This window comes from Tursiops truncatus, chromosome 1, assembly GCF_011762595.2.
Source record: "Tursiops truncatus isolate mTurTru1 chromosome 1, mTurTru1.mat.Y, whole genome shotgun sequence".
NCBI lineage: Eukaryota > Metazoa > Chordata > Mammalia > Artiodactyla > Delphinidae > Tursiops > Tursiops truncatus.
The window spans coordinates 82,606,646-82,630,972 of NC_047034.1; the positions used below are offsets into that span (position 1 = coordinate 82,606,646).

The 24,327-nt window shown below is 39.4% G+C and overlaps 1 long non-coding RNA gene across 1 annotated transcript in view; it reads right to left on the reverse strand.

Moving 5' to 3' along the window:
* Positions 1 to 24,327, reverse strand: part of LOC109547329 (uncharacterized) — a 181,955-nt gene that overhangs the window by 20,113 nt on the left and 137,515 nt on the right. The window contains exon 8 of the long non-coding RNA XR_004527713.2: positions 5 to 213. This is a non-coding gene — a long non-coding RNA (uncharacterized lncRNA). The remainder of the gene's footprint in view (positions 1 to 4; positions 214 to 24,327) is intronic.

Consider the following 24,327-nt stretch of genomic DNA (forward strand, 5'->3'; position numbering starts at 1 on the left):
TTACCTGTTTTAGTCAGTGAGAAGTGAAGGGAAGTGACAGGGGCCTTGTTCTGGTGGAAGCATTTAAGCACCAGTATGCAATTATCCGTACTCTTCTCCCGTGCTGCAGTGAAAACTCCAAAGCTTTCTGTCGAGATGGTGAAATCATACGAGGGCAGAGCCCTTGTCAGCCTAGGTCCTGAGTGCCCAGGTTGAGCTGAGTCCCCCATCAACCTACAGGGTTGAAGCATGAACAAAAAATAAACCTTTGTTTTATGAACCTTTCAGCCGCTAAGATTTGGTAATACTATAGAAACATACACTCAACACACACACATACACTCACACTCACACACACACACACACACACAATTTAGCTTGTCTTGATAAATACGAATATACTGCCATGCCTCAGTTACAATAACCAGGCTCTTGTCTTCTTGCAAAAGCCTTCTTATATTCCAGTTTTGTTTGTTTGCATTTACTAGCTATGCAAACTCAAACAAATCGCCTACCTCTCTGAGTCTCAGTTTCTTAATTTATGAGTGTGGAAGTAGAGCTTAAGTTAAATTTTATTCAACAAACCCTTACAGAGAGTAAGCGCCAGGCACCGTGCTGGGTGCTAGTTGATATGGAAAGCCTTTTCTACATCTGGGTCTGGGTCTGTCCTGACCCACTGTCTAGGACCATCGTCCAGAGCTCACTGCTGGGAGCAAACCTGGGGTCAAGCCCTGGCTCTGCCACTTACTAGAGTGCCCGTGATTACACAGAGTGAGACTGTGGGTGAGTTATGACTCAATCTCTCTGTCTCCATGTCATCATTTAGTAAAGCAAGAACATTTATTCCTACCTACCAGGTCTGTGGGGAGGAGCAAATAAAGTGTGTGTATATAACTCCAAGGATGGATCCACTGGTGATAGAAACATATCTGGTATTAGTCATGGTGTCACCTCTTACTTGCTGTGTGACCTTGAGCATGTTACTTAGACATTTTATGCCTCAACTCCTCCATCTAGAAAGAGAGAATAGTAATGGTACCTCTGCCTCCATTGGGTTTTAGTGAGAACTATTGAATTCTTGACACATGGTAGCACTCAACAAATGTTCATTACTCCAAAGAAAGACACTTTACACATACCAGGCTGTTTATATGTTTTTATGTGTGTATGATATATACTCTCAAATTTTACAATTATTGATTCAAGGGCTATTTCTCCCACCTTGAAGATAGGGACTGGGTCTTATTCCTCTTCACATCTCCAGTGCCTGGAGAGCAGACTGGTTGAATAACTGTTTGCGGGATGAACTGAATGAATTTATCACATTTTTCTATTATCTTCTTTCTATCTTCCTGAAGAAAACTCAATCTCTTGGCCTTAGAAAGTCACAGGCTTTTCTGGGGAGTGTCTAGTTGTCAAAGAAGCCACTTCTCACAAATGTTCAATCTGACCTGACAAATGGAGAGAAGGGCTTGGGGCCGGGTGGGAAGGCGTGTGTAAGCTCACCAAATTGCCTCAGTCTCTGGGTCATGTTTTTCTGCAGTCTGAGAGGTTTTGTTTTTTATTTAAAGAAACAAAACAGTTTCCAAGGAAAACTCATTTTGTTATGGTTCAAAACCATTTCATTTGTGATATTATTTCCTCTGCTGAGCTTTCAACTTTCTAAATCCCTCTGAGGCTGGAACAGCTCCAGGGCTGTGAGTGCTCTTGAGGCGGGGGTGGGGGAACGGAGGACGGGGAACGAATCCCTCCTTTGCAGAGCCCACCACTGGCTGCAGAGCCTGGAGATGCAGCTCAGAGAAATAAATCACTATCCTCCAGGTTTCCATTCAGATCCATTCAGCAGCACCCTTGAAAGTGGACCCTTCCATGGCTTTTTAATCATGGAACTTTCCCTGGAGAAAGCGTCGGGTCTGTGGCCAGACACAGCGCAGCTGAGGTCATCAGGGCTGGTGAGGGGAGTGTCTCTGGATGGTTTTGTGGCCAACAGTTGGGGTTGCTTTATCACATCTGAGGGAAACATCAGTGGAATCCCACATAGTGACTATCTGTCCTCACAATTCATGATCACAGAGCACTCCTGATTTTCCTCCAACCCCTCTAATGTGTTGTGCAACTTGAGAGTGGCCAAAGAAAAGATCTTCCTTCATGTGGTGGCTCTGCCCTCGTAACATGTTTAAAGCTGTTCTGCGAGTGACCTGGAGGCTTTTGAGGCTTTTCTTGAGCAAGGAGGAAAATTCAGCCTGGGTCATGGAATTCATGGACGTAAATTCTCCCAAGTAAGAGCCGTCCCTCTCTCCTCTGCACCAGCACAGTGAGGGGCAGGACTGATGGGCCAATGTTTCCCTTACAGCTTGAGAGGTGGTTCAGACCAAGGACAGGATGCTACACTGAGATCCATTTTGGATCAATATAAGGCTGAACTTTCTAGCATAATTTAAAAAAACAACAAAAGAAAAACTGCCTTGAATGGTGTGAGTCTACTGTCACTGGAATTGTTTAAACAGACTAAACACCAGGCAGAAAAGTCATAGAAGAGATTCAAACAAATGAATGTTAACATTAGGTGACCTTAGTCATCCCTTTCAATCCAAAGGTGCTGTGATTGGATTAAAACGTGTTCATTTAACAAACAGTAAGAGCCTGGTATGTGTGCTATGCTCCTTGAGGTCCCAAGAGACATGTAGGAACCAGTGAAGACTCAGTCCTTGTGCTTAGCCTTACTCAGGAAACAAGACACCTGTGTCAGTTAGGATCACCTAGTTACATTAATTCTAGAAACTTAAATCAATCAGTGCTTAAATTCTCATATACGGTACATGTCTTTCATAAGTCATGGAGGTGGGACTCTGCTCCACATCATCTTCAGGGATCCAGGCTGACAGAGGGTTGACTCTGTGGACTGTCACAGGTCACTGCAACAGTAGGAGAAGAAGAGAGTCATGCACTGACTCTTCAGCTTCTGCCTGCTTGTGACACTTGTCAATTCTGCTTTGGATTGGCTAAAGCACGTCACATGGTGTGACTAACAAGAGGTAGGTTAGGTACAATCCTACTGGGCCCACGAGGAGGAGAACCAGAAATACTGACGAGCAGGACTAATGTCTATCATATCACAAAAGCATGCAACAACTGGACAACAATATAAAACAGTATGTAATCAAGACTAAATGAAGATAGTGCTAGATGAAAGATTAATGAATGAATGAATGAGAAATCCATGTCAGTTGGATAATAAGAGAAGATTCTGTGGCAGAAGTAGGACATGAACACAGCATTAAAAGTGAAGAAGTAAGTAAGTATGAGGTAAAGAGAGGAAAACAGCACCTCCAGAAGAGGTGAGAACAGCAGAGAAAATTGGGAAGGGAAGAAAAATTGTCTAAAGCAGCCCTGGAGAATAGTGGAAGATGAAGTTCATGGAGGATTTTGACTGTGGGCTGAGTTTGGAACTAATTTTGATAAGATAATCAACAGGGAATCACTGAATTTCAGTTTAATTATACATGGCATACTTTTGGAGCACCTACTACTGTAATATTGCAGGAGGCATAAATACTAGTAAAATATTTCCTGTCTTCTAGGAGCTGACAAAACCTTAGGAAATAAAAGTTACCCTGTAATACAGGCAGAATCTGTGGTTTCATAGCAGAAACAGAAAGACAAAGTGTAAAGATGGGAAACACACTGTAAATGTAGGTGGAGGTGGCAAGGGAAGAAAGGGAGACAGGTGGCCTGATGTCCTCAGGAGATTAGGGGAATGGCCACACCCTGCAGTGCATCTGTGCTTCCCCAGCCACACCAGGCCCAGTGCAAGAATGAACTGGTATTTCCCACCAAATTCTTCTCAGTTATTTCATGACATCACCAAAGGGGAGTTTACCTGTTCTCTCAAACACAGTCTACCTCAGGCAGGGCCACAGCTCCTTTCCTGCATTAGCTGTTTACAGTGAATGAATTCCAGGGGTTGGCTGACCTGGCATAATGATAGTAATAATAACAACAACAACAACATCCAACATTTACAGAAGACTAACAAAATGGATCAGTCAGGCCCGTTATTGCCTTTACTCCTTATAACACCAGAAGAGAAACCTGAGGTTCAAATATTATGCATCTTCTCCAAGATCACCCGGCTGGGTAAATGTCAGAGCCAAGATTCAAATCCAGATCTTTCATACTCTATAGTATTGCCTTGAGACTAAGGACTACCTCTTATACACCTTTGTAGACCTCATCAGCACAATGCCTGGCACAGAAAAGAAATCAGTGTTTACTGAAAGGGTTAAAGGAATACAAAATCAGACAGTTGAAGTCAGATTCCTGTAGTGGCAAATACATTTTGTTTTTAAGAACAAGGAATGCATGTTAATGAATCAGGAGAAGGGAGGTAGTGAGAAGGGCTCTAAGAAATGTTGACAGTAGGCAGTGGAGGCCAGAAAGAAGAGGTGGGATTGCTGGGACCAGTAGTAAGCAGCATCTTGTATTTTTACAGCCTTTACCATTTCTAAATTGCATCCATTAAATTCCTTCAATCTACTTTATAAATGAGACAACTAAGACTCAAAGGGTCTCAGATAAGGATTATTCACCCCAAAGTCCTCTTTTCACTTTGATAATCAATTCTCATTGTGCAGACAGATGGCTGGGAGCAAATAAATTAAGGCAGCAGGTATATAGTTCATTAACTTAAAGGAAAAAGTCATGGGGGAAGGAAGCAGATAATTTGGGCTCCCTGTTAAAGACTAGATGAGATGCTTGTGCATACTCAGCAGTCAGGGGGACAGTGTCCTCCAGAATACAGACCAGCAGGCTCTAAGAGAACGACGTGTGTCCAGCCTGAAACCAGGGACTATGGTCCCAACACTTTCTGAAGAAATGAAAGTCATGAGGGGAATAATCCTGACAGAGGAGGGACAATGGCTGCATAATGTTGCAATCTTTAACAAAATGTAATGGTTATCCATCCAAACCCAACCACCTTTCTGCAACCCCCGTCCTTTAAGCAAGGGACACAGCAGGGAAGACTTCAGGGATAAGAGGGTGAGCCTTATGTCCAATTTCCCCCCCTTTACATAATTTTCCCTATGTCGAAAGCAGTGTCATTAGTGAGGTTCATGAGAATTGGGCAAATAATGGCATAATCCCTTCACATGGGCAATTATTACTGGAAAAAGAAGAGACACATTCTTCATAAACAGTGTTTATCACTTCCTATCATTTTTCCCCCTCTTTTTGGTCCTTGTACCAGAAGTTGAAAAAGTAAAGACACTTTTAAGGTTCCCTTTGGAACACCTGACAAGCAAAGCAGTCCTGGAGCATTCCTTTTGTCCTGTGGCTGGAAAACGGGGTGCCTTGGTTAATTCTTTACATCTAGCATATTGGAATTTGTGTTCACAAATCTGTCTCCTCAACAGTAATAAGAGCGCTCTTGTAATCAGGTAGTACACACTTAGCAGATGTTAGGTCAAAGAAGACAGAGATTCAAAAATGAATCTTGGGGCTTCCCTGGTGGCGCAATGGTTAAGAGTCCGCCTGCCGATGCAGGGGACACGGGTTCGTGCCCCGGTCCGGGAAGATCCCACATGCCGCGGAGCGGCTGGGCCCGTGAGCCATGGCCACTGGGCCTGCGCGTCTGGAGCCTGTGCTCTGCAACAGGAGAGGCCACAACAGTGAGAGGCCCGTGTACCAAAAAAAAAAAAAAAAAAAAAAAGAATCTTGAATGACAATATAGAACCACCCATCTGACGAGTATAAATTAACCAGGGTTACCAAATGCAGTTGTCTTAACTAGTCTTACTTTCCATTCCTGCTCAACGCCAAGTGGAAGATACACACGTTCTGCTGCCCACAAGTTCATACCAGTTCCTCCATGATACTCCCTTCTAATTTGCCTCCTGAAGAACAGAGGCCAAGTAGAGCAGTTGTGTTAGCTATGGCACTTTGAGATTTATGTAACAGACTTTGGAACCAACCCTCTGTAACTGTGTTTCCTAAGAAGATACCAAATATGAGTTGTTCTACCAAAAAAAAAAAAAAAATTGCATTGCACTGGCATGTGCGCTAGTGAGCATGTCTTACCTCCATCCTGGCCATGGCCAGAACTGCTCATCTGTTAATTGCTTTACAATTACCACCAACCATTACAATTTACCACCAAGAGGTGGGTAAAACTATTTCCCAATTTGGATTTTAAGCTTCCTGAAGACCTGGGCCCCGTTTTTCGGTTTAGCTACATTATCACTCAGGACCAGGGACACAGAAGCCTTAGTAAATCCACCCAGAAATGAGAGAAGGCAGGAGAAAATCCTCCATGGTGGATACAAAGGGTTTCTGGGGGCCATTCCTTCTTTGCTGTAGAATCGGTCCTCTGTGGCCCCAAATTTTAATATCACAGAAGTTCAGATCATCTTCAAGAAGAAGTTATGTTCAGGACATGGAGATACAACTGTTCTTTATACAAACATGGACTGTTTTAAAATATTCAATTCAGATGGATTGCTACAGTACTTAAAAAATGGTTCTTCAATTTCAAAAGCAGCTTCAGACAGCCTGTTTAGATTTCTAAAACATGTGTGCCTATAACACTTGGAAACACACTCCAGAGCATGGAAGCCTCTCCAAGAGGTCTGCTGACAAGCTACTCAGAAAACAACCGAAGGAGAAGAATAAAACACTCTCCAAACAAGTACTCCCTTTCTACAAAATGCACACTTGCCTCACTTCTATTTTATTTTTCTCAAAAATGGTTTTATCTCCAAGGCATACTCCCTGCTGTGAAAAGAGACGGGCTCCCGGCAGGCGGGCTGGGGATGTGAAGGTGGGCAGTGGCCTCTTTCATGGCCGTCTTTGCAGGAACCCACAGGCCAGCTCCCATGTGTCCCCATGCATTTCCCTCCAGACAGAAACTCATAAAATGTTTTCCTTCATAGAAAATTCTCCCCAACCCACCAGACCCTGTTCTCAGAATGGCCAACCTCAGAGTCGGCAGGGACCTTAGAGGCCACCTAGCGGGACATTCCTCCCTGTGCAGGAATTTCCTCGCTCACTAGGCCCTCTAGGTCAGGGGGTCGGGGTGAGGGAGCCGTCTCCCCTCTGTGGAGGGGGGAGTCTTCCAATGACAGGCGCTTGCAACTCAAGGGGCAGTCCAGGCCTCTTATTTATTAATTCTCCACCATATCCCACCCCAGACTGCTTCCCTGTAACTCAAACCATCAGACCTGTGAAGCCTTAAAGGATACATCAAATCCCTCTTTTCCATGGCAGACATTCAAATATGTTAAGACGGTTGTCAGGCCTCCTCCTAGTCTTCCTTTCTTTGGGCTAAATAGTCCCGATTTCCTGAAACTGGCCTGTACCCGATGGGATTGGGGAGCTCTTCCCCATTCAAGCAGCCCCACTGGACATGTTCCTGCTTGAAGATGTCTTGCAGTCAGGCAGGGAGCTCTCAGATAGGAATAAAATCCTCTGATGTGGTCTGTGGAGTATGGATGGCACTGGAACCATTACCTCTCTTATCCTTTGTTCTTTAAAAAAAATGAGACAATCGTAGCATTCTATGGTTTAATCTGTGTGTGTGTTTGCATTAACTGATTTTTAAGTCACTTTCACCTCATCCTGGACTTCATTGATTTTTTTGAAATATAGACCTGATCTTGACCTTTACCTCTGAAGTTTTTATCTTCACGGTTTAAAGACTTCATTTAGCCTCTTGAAATCTTCTTGAATCTTGACTTTGTCATCTAACATATCATCTGTTTCTCCCAGCTATAGGAGGAAACTGACTTTTGTATGTTAATCAGAGCCCAGATTTAAAAAAAAAAAAAAGTATGTAGAGCCCAGGACAGAATATACAACAGTTATCCACATTTATTGTTTACCATGTGCCAGGCTCTGTTTTAAACACTTCTCATGAGTTAACACATAACATCTTCATATCAATCTAATAAGTATGATTAGTATCCCCACTTTACTGATGACAAACTGAGGCACAGAGAGGTTAAGTAACTTGCCCAAGGTCACTCAGCTAATAAATGGCAGAGGCAGGATTTGAGGCCAGGTACTGTGGCTTCAGAGCCTGTCGTCTTATCCACTGCTCTGTATTGCCCCGGCTAGAAGACATTAAGAGACTTCCCTCCACTTTGGCATCATTAGTCCAACAATCAATGTGCTTTGGAAATAACTGGGTTAACAACTCATACTCAGACATTTGTGCTCTCATTTAACCTCTTCCCATCCTTTCTTTTCATACAAATATTATAAGGAACTTTGTCAAATGCTTTCTGAAATCAAAATGCACTGCGTCTACAGAATTCTCTTGATCTGTAAGTTCTATAAACCCATCAAAAATGATTTAGTTCGGGATGACTTGTTCTTAAAGAATTTATGTCTGCTCTTGTGCTTGCCTGCTCTCCCTCTGGACCTTTAAGCCAGTCTGGCTCCCCTTACACCACTTACCCCCAGCTATTCCTGGTTCTCACAGAAGGCTCTTCTAGCCTAGTCCAGTCCAGTCTCGCTCCAAAACCCCTCCACTGTCTAGTCTAATCCCATCTTTCATCCTTTCTTCTAACTTAGTGTATCTTCAGGTGTGTTTAACGGAATACTCCTTCTGCCAGATAATAGTTTTTTGGTTTTTGTTTTTGAGTGGTTCTTGAGTTTAAAAAAAATTAAACTAATTCATTTACTGTGGAGCTCTTAATACGCTAATGCACATTGTGAAACTCTAGTTAGATAGTCTATGTAGAATTTCAGATTGGTTGCCCATGGAATCTGTGCTGCACACACAAAGAACAAAAAAGGATATTGGGGCATATTATATAATAGGGTATATTTGGGCACCAATAACTGTTTCCTTGTCTAAATGCTCATACATCACCTGTTTGTTAATGCATTCTAGAATTCTGCCAAGGACACAGAGAAATCTAACCAGTTGGTCAGTGCCAGAATCTATCTTTTTCTATTTTTTAAAAGATATTTATATGTCTCTGTTTTAGTGTGATTCTATATGCATTCTAGGATGAATGTTCTCTGGGCTTGGAAATTTGAACTGAAAGTAACTACTTCTTCTTACCTAAATTGGGTCTCAATTTCCCGTGACCTGTATCTATACTTACCTTTGTAGATTGATCATTTTTTCTTGCTCCTATCCCACCTTCGAGCCTTACTCAAATGCCACATTCTTAAGGAAACAAAGCCTTTGCTGACCACCTTATTTTAAATTCCAACACCCTCCCAATACTCTCTACTCCCCCTTTCCCGCATTACCTTTCTCAGTAGATCTCAATGCCTTCAAATGTAGTCTATAATTTACTTACTTGCTTGGTTTTATGGCCAGGTCTCTACAAGGAGATACTGCTGTATCTCCAGCACCCGTAATAATACCTAGCACAGAGATACATATTTGTTGAATGAACAGAATAGGCAGAAGTAGCAATCGCTCAAAAAACATATATTAGGTGCTTTCCATGTGGCAGGCACTGTGTTAGTGACATTCAACTTAAGTACTTTACATGAAACCTCAGTGAAGGACTCTCATTACACTCTCACTGTTTTCTTTGCTTTTCCTTTCACAGCACTTACCACATTTTGTAATTATATATGTATTTGTATAATTATTTAATTTTGTCTTCCCTATTAATCCATAAGGACAAATACCTAGTCTACTTTGTCACTTTTCCTGCCAGTGCCTGGCCCAGAGTAGGAACTTAATAATGAATGAATGAATGAATGCTCATTTCTTCTCCGAGGCTTTGACCTCAAACCCCAGTGTAGAACCCCAGGGCATCAGGTTGGACCATGTGATTCTTTTGCCAGGGCTAAAGGCAACCTGGAGCCTTGGGCCTTTTTTTTTTTCTTTCTTTTTTTGGCTACACCACGCGGCATGTGGGATCTTAGTCCCCGGACCAGGAATCAAACCTGCGCCCCGTGCAGTGGTAGGTATGGAGTCTTAACCACTGGACTGCCAGTGAAGCCCTGAGCCTTGGGCCTTTTTATCTTTATGCAAACTGAATCATAACATTTGTACTCTTTCATGACTTTTTAACTCAACATGAAATTTATTTAGTGCATATAGTTGTGGTTCATTCATTTTTACTTTGGTATAGTATTTCATTACATGAATGTACTACAATGTATTCATCCATTCTAGTGTTGATGAACTTTGCATTGTTTCCAGTTTTTGCTGTGGCAAATAAGGTTACAATCATAATCTCATTCATGGTCCCTGGGGCACCTGTGCAAGTTCTCTAGGAAATATTATATATTGGTGTGAAATTCCTACATCACAGGATATTCACATCTTTATACCAAGGAATGCCAAAGAGTTTCCCAAGGAAGTTGCATCAATTTATACTCCTACTAGCAGTGTCTGAGTGTTACCATTGTTCCACATCCTCAACAATACTTAGTATTGTAAGATTTGTTAATTTTATAAATCTGGGCAATATGAATTGCTGCCTAATTGTGATATTCCTTATGAAGTTGAGCATCTTTGCACATCCGTTAACTAGTGTTGTTTCTTTAATGTGAAATGCTTGTTCGTGTCTTTTGTCCATTTTTTCTAATATTTTGTTTACCTTTTTTATTAATTCATAGGTATTTGTGATAGAAACTAGATACTAATTCTTTATTGGTTGATAAGTTGCAACTATTTTCTAACAATTTATGGCTTATTTTTTTACTTTCTTTTGAAAGAAAAAGTTCTTAGTTATAATGCAGTCAAATTGATCAATCTAATTTTTATAAGGTTTGCCCCTTTGACTCTCTTTTAAGAAATCCTTTGCTACTCCCAAAGTCAAAAGACATTTTTCTATATTTTTCCCTAAAAATTGTACAGTTTCTCCCTGAAGTCCTGCATTTGTGTATATAAGATCCAATTATTTTTCCACATAGATAACAGTTGTCTCAGTGATATCTCTTAAATGGTTCATTTAATTCATTGATCTTCAATGCCAGCTTTTCATATAATTTTTTGTTTTTTAATCAGAAACATATGAGTTTGCCTCTGGGCTCTCTATTCTGTTCTATTCAGGCTATTTTCCTATCCCTTTACCCAAACTGCTCTGTCTTAATAGCTTGTCTCATAGCTTGAAATAAGACTTGGTCTGGTAGAACAAGTCCTCCTACCTTGCCATTTTTCTTCAGGAATGTATTTGCTATTTATGACCTTTAGTTCATCTGCATTAATTTTAGAAATAGCTATTCAAATTCCTCGAAACCCCTGTTTATAATTTTATTACAACTACATTGAATCTGTGGACTGACTTTTAGGAAAATTAACAACTTTATAACGTTGAGCCTTCTTGTCTGTGACCATGATATGTCTCATGTCAAATAAATATGGACATTTATTTAGGTCTTTCTCAATGTATTTCAATAAATTTTTATACATCTCTACATAAAGATCTTGTATATCTTTTATTAAATCTCTTCCTAGGGGCTGAACATTTTTTGGTGTATGTGGGAAGGGTAATATTATAAATTCTTTTTTGTGGGGAAGAAGGAGAAACTCCTTTCCTACTCTGAGGATTTCCTTCCATGAGGAGGGAACTTCACCTGTGAAATAATCCTAGCCTGCCTCCACCCCTCACTCACGCTGGCCCTGAGAGAGAAGCAACATAATCTGATTAATGGTTTGGAAGGATAAACTTAGCTTTTTTTGCCCAGCCCCTTCTTCTCTTCCTCTTGTGAGCTGCTCTACCTATGAGAACATGTGGTCTTGATTAACCTAAGGCATGCATAAAGCTTAACAGAAATAACTTGTCCCCTAGAGAAGAGGCCTTTGGAGTTCCTATGCTATAAGTGACTCATTGGATAAGGCTGTCTAATTCTGGAATTCAGGATTATGAATCTCTCCATATACACAGATATAAGCCATATTTTCCACAATCAACGTTTTTGACAATAGTGTTTCAGCATTTATGTGCCTACTCTTTTTGCCTGGTTCAGAACTCAGGTTGCAAAGAAAGGTGCTATTAATTGGTCTCCCTTAAACTTCAATATGAATGCATTTTCTACCTGGACATTGCCATTGTATAGACACAACAGACATTTACATATTTGGCAAACTTCATAAATTTTTATTAATTTTCCTGCAGATTATATACTTTAGTTTTCTATTTGAGAACATTATCACCTGAAAATAGTTTCACATATTCCTTTCCATAAGTTTCTTTATAATTCTTGTCTTATTTACTGGCTAGGCCCTCTGGTAAAATATTGAACAGAAGTGATGACACAGGAAACTTTAGAGGACCTACTTATAAAATTGTCTGAATGTAGTGTTTTCTTTTTAGGAAAATCCATTAAAACTTAATTCCTTAGATCATTTCTATGAACATTCATATTTTCTAGGATCAGTTTTGGTAAATTTTCACAACGTTGAATCCAGGACTTTTTCCCACTCACAGAAGTTTTCAAATTTTTTTAGCATAGACTCTACTACAAAGCTATAGTAGTCAAGACAATATGGTACTGGCACAAAAATAGAAATATAGATCAATGGAACAGGATAGAAAGCCCAAAGGTAAACCCATGCACATATGGTCACCTTATTTTGGATAAAGGAGTCAAAAATATACAATGGAGAAAAGACAGCCTCTTCAATAAGTGGTGCTGGGAAAACTGGACAGCTACACATAAAACAATGAAATTAGAACACTCCCTAACACCATACACAAAAATAAACTCAAAATTGATTAAAGACCTAAATATAAGGCCAGACACTCTAAAACACTTAGAGGAAAACATAGGCAGAACACTCTATGACATAAATCACAGCAAGATCCTTTTTGACCCACCTCCTAGAGAAGTGGAAATAAAACCAAAAATAAACAAATGGGACCTAATGAAACTTCAAAGCTTTTGCACAGCAAAGGAAACCATAAACAAGACGAAAAGACAACCTTCAGAATGGGAGAAAATATTTGCAAATGAAGCAACTGACGAAGGATGAATCTCCAAAATTTACAAGCAGCTCATGCAGCTCAATATCAAAAACAAACAACCTGGGGCTTCTCTGGTGGCGCAGTGGTTGCGAGTCCGCCTGCTGATGCAGGGGACACAGGTTCATGCCCCGGTCCGGGAAGATCCCACATTCTGCGGAGTAGCTGGGCCCGTGAGCCATGGCCGCTGAGCCTGTGCGTCCAGAGCCTGTACTCCACAACAGGAGAGGCCACAGCAGTGAGAGGCCTGTGTACCGCAAACAAACAAGCAAACAAACAAAAAACCAACCCAATCCAAAAATGGGCAGAAGACCGAGACATTTCTCCAAAGAAGATATACAGATTGCCAACAAACATATGAAAGAGTGCTCAACATCACTAATCATTAGAAAAATGCAAATCAAAACTACAGTGAGGTTTTACCTCACACCAGTCAGAATGGCCATAATCAAAAGATCTACAAACAGTAAATGCTGGAGAGGGTGTGGAGAAAAGGGAACCCTCTTGCACTGTTGGTGGGAATGTAAATTGATACAGCCACTATGGAGAATAGTATGGAGGTTCCTTAACAAACTAAAAATAGAACTACCACACAACCCAGCAATCCTACTACTGGGCATATACCCTGAAAAAAAACATAATTCAAAAAGAGTCAAGTACCACAATGTTCATTGCAGCTCTATTTACAATAGCCAGGACATGGAAGCAACCTAAGTGTCCATCAACAGATGAATGGATAAAGAAGATGTGGCACATACATACAATGGAATATTACTCAGCCATCAAAAGAAACGAAATTGAGTTATTTGTAGTGAGGTGGATGGACCTAGAGTCTGTCATACAGAGTGAAGTAAGTCAGAAAGACAAAAACAAATACCGTATGCTGACACATATATATGGAATGTAAAAAAAAAAAAGTTCTGAAGAACCTAGAGGCAGGTCAGGAACAAATACGCAGATGTAGAGAATGGCCTTAAGGACACAGGGAGGGGGAAGGGTAAGCTGAGACCAAGTGAGAGAGTGACATGGACTTATATATACTACCAAATGTAAAATAGCTAGCTAGTGGGAAGCAGCTGCATAACACAGGAAGAGCAGCTCCGTGCTTTGTGACCACCTAAAGGGGTGGGATAGGGAGGGTGGGAGGGAGACCCAAGAGGGAGGAGATATGGGGATATATGTATATGTATAGCTGATTCACTTTGTTATAAAGCAGAAACTAACACACCATTGTAAAGCAATCATACTCCAATAAGGATGTTAAAAAAAATTTTATTAGCATAAAGTCTTTCATTATATTCTCTTACCTTTTATGTTATTATTTACATACATCATCTCTCCTTTTCTCTTGATCAATCTTGTCAGAGATTTTTTAATTTTATAATTCTTTCCAGTGACTAAGCTTAGGCTTTATTGGTTTACTATCTTAGTTTCCAATTGCATTAATTTCAGTTCCAATCTTCACTATATATGTGTGTGTGTGTGTGTGTGTGTATATATATATATATATATATATATATATATATATATATATACACAAATATAAAATTGTATATATATATACAAATATATATGTATATATATATACTATATATATATATATATAGTATATATATATATATATACACAAATATATATAAATTGTTTTTCCCCTCAAGGATACAAAGGGTAATAGAATTACAACATCCCATTACTACTCATTTGCTTTATCTCATATTTCATACATACTTGCCTCAGGATACTACTACTACTACTACTACCACCAATTATGATTTTAAAATATATTTGCATATGCTATCATCATTCAAACTGAATTTTTTAGGGTCATCCTAAGTATCGACTGTCAAAGGCTATAGCCATTATGTATGATGTACCACCCAGATCCCCCTTCAAGGAAGGACTTGCTGCTCAGCTGCAGGGAGTTGGATTGTAGACAGCCTACAGCTGGATCTACCTCAGCTGCAGAGAGCTGCCTTCCTGAAATTATGCCCTTCCTAATGCAGGCTTGACCACATGGTTAAGCGAGGTAGGGTACAAAGGCCTGGTCTCTTTAGCCTAATGGCAGACACTCTGAAGGTCAATACTAGCTCCAGAGTTTCCTACCAAGTTGAGCAAGGCTCTGTTGGGCTTGCATGATAGACTTCTTCCTCTGCCCAATTCTGCTTTCTCCCCCTTCCTTTCACAGGTGTTGATTCCTAACAAACACCTTGTACCCCAATCTCTATCTCAATGTCTACTTACGCTTCTGAAGAACCCAACCTACAACAGTTAGTATCAGAAATGATCAGAGAAAACAGAAAATAAGATGGTATCTTGAAGCTGAATCACTCACTGCTTGTCTGGCAATGAAGATCCCATCACTGATGGTAGGTTTTATACCAACAGTCCCTGGCACAGCTAATAATCCATTTGTTAAAATTTTCAGTTGTGATGAATTGGGAAAATGTACTGAGGAAAGGGAATGTGCTAGCAGGCTAATAATGTATCAGTTGTTTGAGACGTATGGAGAAAATAGTAGCTATAAGATTACAGGATTAGATAGCTGTTGCTAAGCAGCATGAATTTATCTATAGAAGATAAGGAACAGGGTAACAAACACTTGAGAGTCAGTTGTAAAAGCCAGAGGGCCTCTTTGGATGCTTACAAAGAAGCTCTCATCTCTTCTTATCACTTAATAGTCAGAGCTGCTGAATTTCAAAGATAGTTAAATGCACAGCCAGGTAGGCCTGTTATGACAAAATTAGGGCCTTGTTTAGGAAAATCTGGGACTTGAAACATGGGATAGGGACATCTGAGTCACTGGGCCTAAAGATTTTGACTATTAAGACTCCTCTGAAGCTTCTGAGCTTGCAGATGTAGCCCACTCCTTCTTATTAAGAGTCAGCATGGTCCCCTTACCTTCCTCCGCCCCCTCTTGTTGGAAGAGGGTACAGAGCTCTTATCTGTGCAAAGTAACATGTGTCTCTCTCAGTAGCCACCCCATCTCCTCTTCTAGCCATTCACTATTCCTAGAACTAGGGTCAAGCTGCAGCAAAACCCAGCAGGGTGTGTGCTAGGCCTAGTAAGGGAAGAAGTGGAGCTTCAAGACCTAGCCAGCGTATTCCAGAAGAAGCTTGCTTGGGACTGGCTTCTAAGTGTGACTGAATATAGTCTAGAATAAGTCTAGAATATAAAATTGTATAGGAAAAGATTCATTGACTTGCAAGCATTCTACTGAGACACAGGACTTAATATACTGACAAGGACCTAAGGAAATGGTCCACACTCCTTACTAGAAGGGCTTCCAGAAGCATTGAAAAAGCAATCGCTCACACGAAGCAGAGTTGAAATCTAGACTTGCCATGACAGATGGCAGATGAAGAAATTAAAAATCTCAAGAAATCAGGCATGGTGGCATGGATATACTGTGTACAATGAGAAGACCTGCTAGATGATTATGTTCCATTGGAACATAATTTACACACTATTGACAAAGGCCATAGGGGACACACTGGTGAAATAGGCACCAGCATAGCCATAAAGTTCACTGGAGGTTCTCCTCTGTAGGCCAGGGCTGACAGCAAAAGAAGTTGTTATACAACTTAGCTTGCTGATGGCAATGGAGATGATAGGACCCTGATGTAATAGAGGCCAGGTGGCAGCACTTCTGATAATGTCTCTCTAATCATTTAGATTTTTCTCTAGAAGACTCTTCAGGACGCGTTCATGAGGACAATATTCTCTGAGTTCTTGTATGTGTTTATAACAGTTTTTGATATTTTTACTAGAAAGACAGTTTTCCTGGATATAAAATGCTTCCTTCATATTTTCTTTAATATAAAATTAAATGGTACCTAAAATGTTATTCTTTCAGCATAAAGCTTTGCTGTCAAAAAGTCTGATGATACCTCTAATTTTCTTTATAAATCATAGCCTTTTTTGTCCGGATGCCTAAAATATTTTTCTTTAAAGTCCAATAATTGTATTTGTACATGTCTCAGTGTTGGTTATTCTGGGTCAATTTTCTCAATTACACAGTTTACTCTTCTCATATCTACAATTTTTTTCAAAAAAGTTTTCTTGATTTACAGTTTTTATAATAGTATTTGTTTGTGTCCTTGCTTTGGGTTTCTTCTTAAGGGACTGCTATTATTCATATGTTTTATCTTCTTTGTCTAGTTTCAATATTTGTCACTTCATCTGAAATTTTTTCCTCTTTCTATTTTTGAAGATTTTAATTTTTAGACAATTTCAAACTTATAAAAAGTTGTGTGTACTATGCAAAGATTTTTTTTTCCTGAGCAATTTGGAAATAAGTTGCCAGCCTGATGCTCCCAGCATGCCTAAATTCATTAATCTGTATTTCCTTTTAAAAATAACATTCTTCTATATAACCACAGTACAACCATCAAAATCAGAAAATTAACATTTATACATTAGCTCATTTTGAAATAGTAGATTGTAGTTTTGGTTTTATTTCACACTCTAGTGTGCATTCAGTGCCTACAGGTTTGTTATTCTGTTCTATATTCTATTTTTTCATACAATAACGTCCTGTGAGTTTTGACCTTGTTACTTTCTTGTTGCTCACTTTTATGGTATGGAATTAAACCTCAATGCATTTCTGTTGTTCAGTTTCAGAAGAAGATGTGGTTCAGGGTAGATTTTTTAATTTCACAGAGCTTCCTCTTCTACTATTTTCCATGTTGTGTTAAAAAAAAATATGGTTAATTGCTCTAAGAGATTTCCTGGATCCACTTGTCTCCTCTACCCTTATCTGAGCCTTCTCTTTCCTTTGTCTCCATTGCTTTTCTCCTGCTCAATTTTGATTCTACTCCCAGCAGTTCCTCCTGAGTGTGGGGCCTGCCTTAGAAGGAAGTCTTGGCAGGTCTGTTTTGAAAGTTCTGCTCCAGCTCCTTCAGACCTTAGCAGGGACGTCTTGAGCTCATTTCTTCTTTTCAGACAGCCACTGATACCATGCTTATCTTGTGGCTGGAGTGGTGGTACTTGTAACTGTACTTCAGGATTCGAGGAAATATTGTTTAGTTTGGTTGCAAATGTTATCCCTGGGCTCTTGGTTTTACTGTCCAGTTTCTCTCTCTGCTCCTTTATGTAGGTATTAAGAAAGATACTAAAACTATGCAGCCATTACTTCCCACAAATCCCCTCCATCCACACATTTTAATGTGTATTATTTCAATATTATTCAGTTCTAAGTAACTTTTAATTTCCTCTTTATCTTTGATCCATGGGTCTTTTTTCCCCAAACAAATAATATTCGTTACTGATTTCTGATTTTGTACTCAGATTGTATTCTCTAGGATGCTGATCCTTTTAATATTTTTAAGACTTGCTTTATGTGATCAAACTTTCAAATGTTTCATGTGTGTTTAAAGTAAACACTCGGCAGTTCTTAGGTGTACTGTTAATTGTTATGCAAATATTTCATATCCTTACTAATTTTTGTTGGTTTGACTATCAATTACTGAAAAAATATGTATTAAAATCCCCCATTATGATAGTAATTAGACAGATGATAGATGACAAAGATATATGACAGAGAGACAGTTATATAGTTATGTATAGTTATTATATGTATACTAATCTAGTATTGTTTTACCTCCCTGGTAAACTGAACCATTTATAAATTATGACAATATCTTTACCTTGAGCAATGTTTTATCCTTTAAATCTATATTATTTTACTTATCCCCTCTTTCCTTTTTTGGTATTTACCTGTTGTATCTTTCTTTACTCTCTTGTTTTTAACTTTGCTGTGTCCTTAAATTTTGATGTATCTATTGTAAACAGTATATAACTAACTGGATTTTGCTTTTGTTTTTATTTCCTGAAACCTAACCTTTGACTTTTCACTGGGAAATTTAGTCCATTGATATTTATTGTGAATAATAAAATATTTTTATTCATCTAATTTAAAATCATTACAATTTTTATTCTTTTGTTGGTTACCCTAGAAATTTCAACATGCACGATATAGCTTTTAAAAAGTCTAAAGTTAAGCAGTATTCCTTCCATCCTCCTGAATACAGAACTTAGAACACTGTAATGCTAATCACAAACCCCTCTCCCCATTTACATGTGGTTTTCCCCATGGTTTTAGTTTTATCTTTTTTTAATCCTCAAGATTAGACATTATTATAATTGTTTTATTTAGTTGATGGTTATTTATATTTTCCCACATTTGTCATTTTCTTTGTTCACCATTTCTTCTTGCATCTCAGAGCTTGTTTTTTCATTTATTTTCTTTCTACCTTAAGTATACTCTTTAGAGTTCTTTTAATAACAATTTAGTAGTAAACTTTCAGTTTTTGTGAAACTGTTTAGTCTCATTTTTGACAGATAATTTTGCTAGGGATGGAATTCTAGATTTATAATTAGAAGATATATTTCCATTGTTTTCTCATTGTCATTGCTCCTGTTTAAAAGTCTACTTAAGAACTGCATTCTTTTGCAGACTATTGATCTATCTTTTGGCTGCTTTTATGATCTTCATTTTGTTATTCAACAGTTGACTACTATGTATCTAGGTGTGGATTTCTTTCTATTCATCCTACATGAACTTCCTGAATATAAGAACTGATATATTTTATCAGTGATGGACAATTCTCAGTCATTATCTCTTTGAATATTGCTCCTTACCCTCACCCATTCTCTAATCTTTCCTTGAGGAACTCTGATTAGGATAATGGCATACCTTCTCATGCTAACCTCCATAATTCCCAATACCTGCCCCCCTCCCTTTTATTTTCTCTCAGCTCTCTGTGCATCATTCTGGGTAAGGTCTTCAGTTTATCCTTCAATTCACTAATTTTCTCTTTAGGTGATTCTAAACTGTTCTTTAACTTCTTTAATCCACACATTGAATTTCTAATCTGAACTTGAAATTCTATTTGGTTCCTTTTCAATTCTTTTCAGTCACTCTTTATAATCTTCTTCCTTTTTGTAACATTTTAAATGCCCTCTTTTTTCTTTAAGCTTATTAAAAATAGTTTACATTCTATTTTTGACAATGCCAGTATATTCAAGCTTTGTCCTCTGTTTTGCGGTCCTTGTGTCTTCTGATTCTACCACATGGTGGTTTCTTTGTGTGTGTGTGTGTATTTATAAGTTCATATTCCTTGGAATTTATCTATAGTAATTTTTGAGTTTGAAATTTGAAAAATATTCCCACAGAGGTGATTTTCATTTGATTCTTTCAGGGACCTGGGTGGACCACTAATCTTGAGACCTCTTTAGAATAAGTATTTGGCTTGGAGGTTGGTTTTCCAATCTTAGAGTTGTTGTGAATTTTGGTCCCAGATACATGGGAAGGTAAGCTTGGGATAGGAATTTTTGCAGAAGATGTTTGCCTTATTTTCCTCCCCTCAGAATCAAAGCTAAGACATTAAGGTATCCCCACTATTTACCTCTGTGGCATTGTTTTTTCCCCCTAATTTATCACTAAGGATGTTGTCCTTCAGTGATGTTGCTTTGCACAGGAGTCTCAGATCTGACTTGCCTCCTACCTTACATAGGCTCTGTATTCTGCCCAGTTAAAATCTAAGCTCTAGAAAACTAGGGATCCACATATGCCTGTGTACAAATGCTGTCCAGAACTTTCCTGTCATTTCTAGGTTTTGAATATTTCTTTTACTCTCCCACAAACTCAGCAAAGCATTTAAATAAATTATTCAGCAACTTTAGATGTTCTAAACTTGGAGAGTTTCTCCAATCTCTGCCATCTCATGAGAAACAGAAGTCCTCTTTCTTGAATTTCCACAATTATGTTAAATTTTCTTTGTTCTATAGTATTTTTTAGAAAGTTTCCATGGACAATTTTTCTCTTCACCCATTCTCATATAAGGCAGGATCTACATATTCTGAATCTTTGCAAACAACAGGGTGTATGAATTGTCTTTGGCTGTACTCTAACTCCTAGGCTAATGGATGGCTCCTCTCCTCAGGTTATAGCTTAAGGAGAGGTTGATATTCACAGTTCAAGTTGCTACATTTTTTTCCTTTCACTCAAATATCCTGTTTTCCACATTTTTGGTAAGTTGGTAAATGTTTCAAAAGGAGGCTAGGACCCTCATAACTGGCCTCCCTAGTTTGCTGAAAGATTTCAAACATATGGGATCAGATTTGAGAGTAGTGACTGCTTCACCCTGGTCTCTTATAATAATGCATACCAGTTGATGGGGGAAAGAATCAATTCAACTGTCCAAGCTAAGTCTGCGGTCTTGGGAAAATAATCATATAGTACAACCTCCTTCTCCCTCTGCCCTCAGTCCCTGGTCTACTTCTCTCAACATGGAGCCCAGTGTTCAAAACTTCCTTTGCCTTAGGTTTCCTCCCAATGACTATACCTCCCCCTTCCCCTATTGTCCAAGTCCTTGAATTTCTTAGAAGTTTTTCACAACTGCAGAAGTCTCTTGTACAATTGCTGGTTTATGGGACAAGGCAACAGAGAAGCTCTTGAAGACTAGGCATTCTGGACATTGGGTGGGTCAGGATTCCTTTTGCTGTCAGAATTAAGTCCAGTCAGCTCTTCCTCAATCTTCTGAGACAATAAGGCAAATCAAAAATTTCTCATGTGCATTTCAAAATGTTTCTACTATTCAGTGACTGAGTGTATTGCCTTCAGGCCAAAGCAATAATTCCTGCATCAGTCCACCTGGGTAAATAGCCTCATAGGCGTCCAGAAACCTCATACTGATTAGTACTGTCTGCCAAGCATATGCATTTTAAGAGCCCCACTCAGATTATTAACAAATGAACTTTCCCTTACTAATTAAATGACTATGGAAGCGGCCAGGCAAGGGAGCTCTCAATATTTTAGGCTAAATGACAGAACTGTTGAACAATTTTAGTTTAGCAAAGTTACTCAGGGATGACTGTATAGGTGCCAGTTTTAGAAAGGTCTTCAGTGTTGGGCTAAAGTGCTCTGTCATTGGACCTGCTTATTCAAACTTTTGGATGATACAAAGCTAGAAAGAACCTCTAATTTGTAGACTGACAAATTAAGATTCAGTGAAGAAACAAGAACAGTGGCCTGAAACAAACATAAGGGGGAGAGAGAGATTTTTAACTAATAATAAAATTATATGCATTTAGATTAAAATATTTAATTGCTTAATATAATAGTCTAATCCAGGAAAGACCCAATTTGGCAGTGATGCTGAGCAGGGCCCTGTGGGGCTCCCGGGCACAGAGGCCTTTTTGTCCCCCATTTCTTGTAGGCAAGACTTCAGCCTCCATGACCTTCCCTGAGTTCCAAAGGGGAGATTTGAACAGTTGTTAATCAAGGGAAGAGCAGCCACGAAACCACCTGAGGCCAGATTAAAGGGACCAGAGAAGCTCATCAAGATTAGGAGACCCTGGGCTTCCCTGGTGGTGCAGTGGTTAAGAATCTGCCTGCCCTGAATGCAGGGGACACGGGTTCGAGCCCTGGGCTGGGAAGATCCCACATGCCACGGAGCAACGAAGCCCGTGTGCCACAACTACTGAGCCTGCACTCTAGAGCCCACGAGCCACAACTACTGAAGGCCGCATGACACAACTACTTAAGCCCGTGCGCTTAGAGCCTGTGCCCTGAAACAAGAGAAGCCACCGCAATGAGAAGCCCATGAAGCCCGTGCACCACAATGAAGAGTAGCCCCTGCTCACCACAACTAGAGAAAACTCGCATGCAGCAATGAAGACCTGATGCAGCCAAAAATAAATAAATAAATATTTTTTAAAAGGACATCCTGACCACCTGAGACCCTACACACACCCTAATCTTGTCGACAACCCCAGCCTTTTGAAACTTTGCAGAAGAAGAATGCAAGACCTTACTGCCTTGATCCTTATCACATAACTCTGGCAACTGAGTCCTGACTATATAACCTCTCCCTATTCCCCAAGGAAGATGGCACAGTTCTTGAGGCGCTAGCCTGCTGTGTTCCCCCTTTGCCTGGCAAAGAAATAAAGCCACTCTCTTTCTCCTCCATAACTCTCTCTGTGTATTTCTGTTTGGCATTGGTGTACAGAGAGCCAAGATTCTGGCAACAGTAGCAGTTTCTGCGGAAAAGTCTTGAGGTTTTAATTTATCAGACACTAAATATTAAGCAATTATGCAACCTGATTTTTAAAAAAACTGTAGTGCTATCAGCCTAGATCCAGACCAAAGGAGATTTTAACCTTCTGGCCTCTACACTATTAGAACCCTCCTATAGTAGTATTCAGGTAACACATTTGGGGAACACTGGAAAATGTGCATATCTTTAGAGAAGAGCAACCTGGCTTGTAAAGGATTTAGAAACAGTTACAGGAGAAACAGTTAAACCATGTTTAGAGACTGGAAAAGAGAAGATCTCTCTCTTTAAATATTTAAAGTGATGACAAATGAAAGAAGGAGAGGATTTACTCCTGTTTGCTCTATTTCACAAAACTCAGGCCAATGAAACAAAGTTTTGGGGAGTTAGACTTACTTCAACTTGTAAAAGAATGTCTAATCAATTTCAGATGCATCACAATGGAATGGGCTACCTCAATAAAATAGTGAGCTCTTTATCATTAGAATTATTCAATTCATCCAGAGTCTGGATGAATCTTCTTGAATAATTTGGGGGCGTGAGAGTTGGACAAAGTGACTTCCAATCTTAAGAACGTATGTTTTTAAAATTAGTTCCTATTAAGATTTTAATGACTAATATGTACAGTATGATACCATATGACAAAAACAATGACTAATGGCACCACACCAAGCATTATCACAATCATTATCACAAGGTATAATGAGAGATAAAATTTTTGTCTGGGGTAGGGCAAGGAGGGTCTTAGTGCTTTTTCACCTAGGCAGTATCATCATTATATAAGACTGACTTCAGTTACATGCTTGACTGCATCAGTATCTTTGTAAGATATTGGAGAGAGGAAGCAAAGGAAGGGAGGAAATTTTATCCTATGAAGCGTAATCATCAACCTTCACATATATTATTTCAATTAGTCCCTCTGACAACCAAGGGCAGTAGAAAGTATTACACCCATTTTACAAGGAAAGATACTGACACTTAGAGAAGGTAAGAGACCAGGGCTCCACAGCTAGTAAATCAGGATTACAACATAGTGACAAAGATAGAAAAGAAGATAAATGGGCTTTCTTTTTATGGAATCCCAGATCTCTGAGAAGGAAAAAGCTTTAGAGGTTCTTGATTCCAACCACCCAGCAGCTACATGAAATCCTTCTTAGCCTTGAGAAATTAGGTATGTGCACTTGGTCTGAAGGTCAACCTATTAAGAGAAGAATGAAGTTGACTTAAACCCAGTGATTCTAACAGCTCTGCCCTCATCAACCCCCTCCACCTAGCTTAGATCAGCCTCCTCCTTCTGTGGACACCCAGTACAGATTAATGGGTGCCTAGCTCTGGGGGCAGAGACTCCAACAGAC